The sequence below is a fragment of the Rhineura floridana genome, chromosome 1 (genome assembly GCF_030035675.1).
Source record: "Rhineura floridana isolate rRhiFlo1 chromosome 1, rRhiFlo1.hap2, whole genome shotgun sequence".
NCBI classification, from domain to species: domain Eukaryota; kingdom Metazoa; phylum Chordata; class Lepidosauria; order Squamata; family Rhineuridae; genus Rhineura; species Rhineura floridana.
In genome coordinates this window covers 33007296-33014780 of record NC_084480.1, presented here as the reverse complement: position 1 = coordinate 33014780, position 7485 = coordinate 33007296, and the positions used below count along the sequence as shown (strand labels likewise).

General features: G+C 38.2%; 1 pseudogene; it reads right to left on the bottom strand.

The window, feature by feature from the left end:
* Window positions 1–4473: 4473 nt before the first annotated feature.
* LOC133375855 (5S ribosomal RNA) lies at window positions 4474–4592 on the bottom strand (annotated as a pseudogene).
* Window positions 4593–7485: the final 2893 nt, after the last annotated feature.

Below are 7485 nucleotides of genomic sequence, written 5' to 3'. Positions count from 1 at the left end.
GGGCCTATCTTGTTCAGTACCCACAGGGAAGAACCTAAGTTAGAGAAGCCCACGAGCAAAATAGGCAGTCATAGGTGCTCCCACTAATGTTCCTCAGCAAATGGTTGGAGAAGGGCCGTAGCACGGTGGCAGAGTATCTGCTTTGCATGCAAAAGGTCTCAGGTTCAATCAGTCCCTAGCATTTCCAGATAGGACTGGAAGAGAAGCCTGCCTGAAATCCTCGAGAGCTGCTACAAGTCAGTATATCATCATCATCATCTATTACCCACTTTTTAGTCTCACAAAGGTCCCAGGGCAGGTTACAACAAGTTTAAAATATAACAATAAAAACAATTTAAAAACAACCTAAATTCCCAAAATAGGGTGGGTCCTAAACATATATGTCTCAGGTGTCAAAAGGCCAGGGTAAAGAGATGTGTCTTCAGCATTCGCCTAAAACTGTGGACCACAAACTTCATTCATATGGTCCACAGTTTGTCTATGAACACTTAAAATGTGAATTCTACAGAATTCAAATTGCAATACAATAAAATACAATATAATAAATAAAAGAAGCAATAAAATACATTTTAAAATGATATAATATCTAATGCAGCACACTACATTGCTACAATAGGCAGAAAAAATATTAAGTGGTCTGCCAAGACCCTCAGCAATTTTCAAGTGGTCCATGGGGAAAAGATTGGGAACCACTTTTTTAGGATACTCAAAACACCTAAAACTGATGGAGGTGAACTTCACACTACCAATAGTTGATTTTATCGTTATAAGATATTTCTACCTTAAATGTTTGCACTGCCTTATCAGACTGAAACACACTATTCTTGAACTATTGGGATAATGTTTGGATTTACTTACTTACTGGTACAAGCTTTGGTCTGTTTTCTAGTAACAAAACGGGTGGAAGGGGAGCTGTAATGTAATCAGCCACCAACTTGGTTGCTTTGAAGTTTAATTTTCTTAGTGAGATAAATGTAGCATAACCACATCATTATGCACATTAGTGATTGTGATGTGTGCATTGAAGCAGATGTTTTGCCCCCCAAAAGTGTATCTGAACTAATTCATGAATTTACTAAGTGAATTTACTGAGTGAAACTAGTAATTAATCCTGACATGTTTATATGAATGATTAAGTTGCTTAATACTTGTCACAAATAAGCTTTGTGTATATGTTTTAATTCTTAATTTGCTATATACATGATTCACAGAAGCAAAGAAGTTCTGCAAAGGTGATGCTGAAGTTCTACACTTCTCTATTGATCGCAATGACTGGAGATAGCTCTTTTCCTAAAGATGCTTACAAGCTCCTTGGGCAAGGGCAGCATACCTCTGAATACCAGAGCTGTCCCAGAACATTTTGGTGCCTAACACAAAGGACAAAATGGCACCCACCTATTGTTGTTGTTGTTGTTGTTACTATTCACTGAAGTGACTCAAAGCAACTTAACATTAAAAATGGAGAAAGACACACATAGTCAATAAAATCTAAAACTCATCAATACAATAAAAGCCAAACAAAGATATATATAACAGTCAATAAAAGTGTACTGAACTTACTGAAATCTGAAAACACATCAAATACGGAAAGAGTAGCTGGAATGCCACACATCAAGAGCCAAGGGGCTGGGTGAAGAGGAAGGTCTTTGAGTGGCACCTAAGTATGGATAAAGATGGTGCCAGGCATTCCTCCTTGGGGAGAGCATTCCACAGCTGGGGGCCACATCTGAAAAGTCCTGTTCTTGTGTTGCCACCCTCTGAGCCTCCTGTGGAGGGGGCACACAAAGAAGGGCCTCTGATGATGAATGCAGGGTTTGGGTATGTTCATACAAGGAGAGGCGGTCCTTGGGGTACTGAGGTTCTGAGCCACATAAGGTTTTATAAGTCAAAACTAGTACTTTGAATTGAGCCCCAAAACTAGTTGGTAGCCAGTGCAATCGTGCCAGAATTGGTGTTGTATGTGAGGACTGACCGCACTGAGCAATCTGGCCATAAAATTCTGCACTAATTGCAGTTTCTGAACCATCTTCAAAGGTAGCCCCATGAAAAACTCATTGCAGTAGTTTAACATAGAGGTTACCAGGGCATAGACAACAGAAGTTAGGCTAACCCTGTCCAGACAGAGGTGCAGCAGGACCACCAGTCAAAGCTGATGGAAGGCATTCATTGTCATTTTGTTTGAATTTTATTAATTTATTACATTAACAAGATTTATATTCTACTTAATCAGCAAACGCCTCTAAGCAGTTTACATAGAATAAAATAAACATTCATTTAAAATAATGACAAAAACAGGTAGACGTATTTTTTTTCAAAATATAAACAGATTCAGCAGTTTAAACAAATATAAAACAAATACATATTAAAATTACATGTCTAGGTAGGCTTGCTAAACAGAAAAGCTTGTTGTTGTTGTTATATGCCTTCAAGTCAATTACGACTTAGGACTTCCGGGAAGGGTGACTTCGCTTGTGCCTGCTTTTGAGACGGGCTCCCGCCTCAAAAGAAGCTTATTCAGATATAAATCAGTCAGAACATTTTTTTTTGACTGATGAAATTTCTCCCGGGCAGGGAGAAATGTAGAGATCAACCTCAAAAGCCTGTTTTTGTTGGGAGGACTGGATTTCATTAATTTATGAGAAAAGGTCCAGCCAGCAATGCCGGACGGACTTCCGAACAAGCTCTATCTGATTAATGCGATACGTTTATCTTTTCTTCAAAGAGAAAACGGACTAACAGGCAAGCACCCTTCTTTCTATTATTTTTTTTACTTGGTTTAAATTGTTGCAGCAAAAAGAGATTTGTCAAATGAATCAGCTTTAAAGAACTTCTGGGTGAGCTATAACTCTTCTCTGTTATTCACGAAATTAACAGCTTATCTCTGTTTCTATTGCAAAAAGCTGTCCTGGAAGTGCATTCTAAAGATATAAACAGAAGAGGGATTTCTATTCCGAGGAACATTATATTGTCTGGGACTATTCTCTTTTTGGTCTATTTTATTTTGACGAATCTGCTTCTTCACGACGCCACTAACTGTTTTGATGCTGGGAACTAAATTTGTTTTGTATTCTTGAACATAGAGAGATAAGGCAGGCTGCTCTGTTTATACTGTGATGTCATCAAGCCTGGAATATTAACCCAATTGTTGCTGAAATAAGAAGTGGTTCTTCTTTATTTTTGTTTTGTTTTGTTTTCGTGGTTTTAAAAATGGCAATCAAGAAAGTGGCTGAGAATCTGGAAGTAATTATGTTTCAGAAAATAATGGATGAGATTGAGATAACGAAACAAACCCTGCGACAGGGCAGTAAGGAGCTGAAAATTGAACTGAGCAAAATGACGCAGGAGCTTAAAGAAATAGGGGATCCTGTGAGAGAGGAGAATGAGATCAGAGATGAGAAAAGAAAAAATAAAGGGAAGATACAAGCCCTGGAGATTGGAACAAATGTGGAATTGGAAAAAGATCTGGAGTTTATGGATATTAGAAATAAAATCTACTGTTTGGAATTTAACGTTATCTCTGAAGAAATTAATGAAGATATTAGAGATAAAGTTATCAATGGCTTGGATAATCTTCTGGACTGGAATGACGTGATGGAGCTTGATATAGAGAAAATCTATGGAATTAACTGCAGCCATGTGACAATGGAAAAACTCTCAAGAGATGAGCCAGTGCATTTTGTAAAAAAGAAGAACACAGATATGACTTTACAACAATATTTCAGCAACTTATTCAGAATTGATGGCAAGAAAATATTTGGGATAGAGGAAATTCCCATCAGACTCTTATTATATGACTATGGCTATGACAGCAAGATTATTATGGAATACTGATAATGGAAGATTGGACACTGAAATTACTGGACTTAACAGGACTATTGAAGATGGAAGATGGAATTAATATGGATAATGGAATAATGGCTATTGAAATTATTGGACCTAACAGATTTTGATGAGATGGATTAATCAATATGTTTATTTGGACTATGGTTATGACAATAAGATTATTATTATTATTAACGAGATGGATTAATCGACATGTTTATTTGAAGAAAAATTGATAGATATATTTCTTAAAGAATTGAAACCTCTCTTTGACTTTTTGTGGAAAGAATAAAGTAATGTTTATGAGATTTGATGATTAATTAAGATAACTACTGGAGGAAAGTGATTTTATAATATAATTTAAGAGACAGGATTGTTATATATTGTAGACCTACAACTGATTTGATCTGCGACAAATGGGAAGTCAACATTTTATTTTTTTGTTTAATCATTTTTGTTTTGTTTTGTTTTTTGTCTTTGAATGTTTTATGATTTTGTTTTGTATGTTTTATGAAAATTTGAATAAAAAATTATTGTAAAAAAAAAAAAGTCAATTACGACTTATGGCAACACTATGAATCTTTTTTGATATATTCATAGGGTTTTCATGGTAAGAGGTATTCAGAGGTGGTTTACCAATGCCTTCCTCTAAGCCTATGGCACCCGGTATTCCCAGGCAGCCTCCCATCCAAGTACTAACCAGGCCTGAACCTACTTAGCTTCCAATATCAGACAAGATCGGGTATGTTAAGGGTAACATGGCCATAGGCTGAAAAGCTTTTTAGCAGGCACTAAAACAATCCAGTGAAGGTGCCTGCCTAATGTTAAAGGCCAAGGAGTTCCAGAAGGAAAGTACTGCAGCGCCGAAGAATTGATTCCTTACAAGTGTGTAACATGTTTGGACTGCACCTTAGTGGCAGAGCATCTTTCTTTGCATGTGGAAGGTCCCAGGTTCATTTCCCAACATCTCCAGGTAGGGCTGGGAATGTCCCCTGCCTAAAACCCTGGAGAGCTGCTGCCAGTCAGTATAGACAATACAGAGCTAGATGAATCAATGGTCTCAGTATAAGTATAAGATTCAGTATAAGGCAACTTCTTATGTTCCTATGGTCCTAATCGTTATGTGGCACTTATAAAATGCCAGTTCCACAGATTGAAAGGGCCAAGCGGACACATGTTGTTGTTGTTGTTATGTGTCTTCAAGTCGATTACAACTTATGGCGACCCTATGAATCAGCGACGTCCAAGAGCATCTGTTATCAACCACCCTGTTCAGATCTTGTAAGTTCAGGTCTGTGGCTTCCTTTATGGAATCAATCCATCTCTTATTTGGCCTTCCTCTTTTTCTACTCCCTGCTGTTTTCCCGAGAATTATTGTCTTTTCTAGTGAATCATGTCTTCTCATGATGTGTCCAAAGTATGATAACTTCAGTTTCATCATTTTAGCTTCTAGTGACAGTTCTGGTTTAATTTGTTCTAACACCCAATTATTTGTCTTTTTCGCAGTCCATGGTATGCACAAAGCTCTCCTCCAGCACCACATTTCAAATGAGTTGATTTTTCTCTTATCCGCCTTTTTCACTGTCCAACTTTCATATCCATACATAGAGATCGGGAACCATACAAAGAGATTCAGAGGCATACTATTTTTCAAACAGCACATAGTTAAACTGTGGAATTTGCTACCATGGTCTGAATGTAAAACACCAAATGAGTATATGTGCCCAAAATAGAAAACAGTATTTTCTTTTTTGTTATAGTTTTCTTGGGGAGAAGATTTAATTGGTACCCATGTACTCATGGAAAGGCTTGTGATCAATCTGCTAACGGAGGAGCAACTGTTATTGTCATTGATTTTCCCTCGCCCCCCGTAACTCATCATGTCACCTTCTACCTTGTTCTGGAGGGTCCTCCAAAACTTTGCCTTGGGGAGAAGAAATTGGCTCCCCTCCTCTTCTATAAGCCAATTTCACCCTTAACATAGATTCATTCAGTGTTGTTCAGACCGCCCAGAAAACGGTAAAGGCTTTGCTTGCCTTTTTCTATACAAGGGGCGGCTCATATGTTCCTGCGGCTGTCCAGGTGTTTAATGCCAAGGGTCTTGCGCAACTACTTTACGGGACCCAAATTTGTAGCGGGGGCAATTATACATTGCTGGAAGTGGTTCAATCCAACTTTCTGAGGTCGGTAATGGGTGTCCCGTACTGTATCCCTAATGTGGCACTACGTTTGGAACTGGGTGCCCTTTTAATCGAGACCTGAGTTTGGATGCTCAGATTCAGCTATTGGCTGAAGTTACTATTCATACCCATAGGACTGGCCCCTTTAACTCTGGAAGATTCCTTCCAGTCTCAATGGAAGTGGACGCTGTCCAACAAATTAGATGTCTTTTCGCTGCCAGCAATAGGGGCCCTAGGGTATATGAGTGCCAAAATAACAATCATTCAACGCCTTAGAGACATTGAACTCCAGAACAACCAATGCTTGGCTGCTGTCTACTCCTTAAGCCACATCAATATGAAACCCTTCGTCCCCACCTCTTATATTTCGAATCTATCTATCCCGAAATTTAGGAGAGCATTTACCCTGGCATGATTCAATGTTCTTCCTTCAGCTCTGTTGGAGGGCAGGTATAAAGGTGTCCCACATTCTGAACGAACCTGCCCCTGTGGTGCTGAGGAGGTGGAGTCGGTGTGTCATGTATTGCTCTGTTGCCCTTTCTATTCTAACCTTCGCCACAAGTTTATTTTCCCAATTTTAGCTAATCTTTATTCACTAATAGGCAAAAAACCTTGCAGTTTAAGAAAGTACCTATAGCCAACAGATATTTCTACCAAACTTTAAAAAGCAAGGAAATTGGGCAGCTATAGTGAATGCACCAGGGGAGCAGGAGACCTGAACTCCTCTCTGAGATATTGGACTGCCCTACAAAGTTGTCAAAATGCAAACACAATTTGGGTTGGTCTTTCACAGTCCAATCCACTTGCTGTGTAGCTTGGAAGAATTTGGTAACATGTGCCTCTGAGCATATGGTGCGTGGTAGCAACACCTGCCATCTCCAAAGATGGAGAATTATATTTTTGTGTGTTTGTTGGTATTCTTCTTGCTCTGCTTCTTTCCTGTGTTACTAATGTTTCTACAGAGAATCTAATCTAGAAAATTTTATTTCCTTCATTATTCATCCTAGAAATCTGTGTCAAATTTATTTTTATTAATTTCAAAGCCTTTTTATTGGTCAATGTCATATGATGGTGAAGATAGCCTTTTTTGTTTCAAACTGGAGGTTATGGTCTATTTCTATTTTGGGTGCATTAACAGTTGGACCTGAAACTGCAGTTTAATGTAAAATCAGACTGATTACAATATGCTGCTACTTTAGCAATGACTCTAGTTGTTGGAAAAAAGAGGATGCATGTTTTCAGCCTGCTATGTTTAAACCACTTTATTTAAGGCAAGGTGTTCACGATCAATTAAGAACATAGAGCACACCTAGAATTTTGTTAGAATATATTTCACCTCCCACTGTTTTATCTTGTGCAAATTGAGACACTTCTGAGGTCCACTGGAGACTATTTTGCAGAAGTCAGTGCCATTATTCCACAATTATGTTTGGAGTTTTTTTAGTATAAATTTTGCAAAGTGTTGCTGTACTTCACATATTCA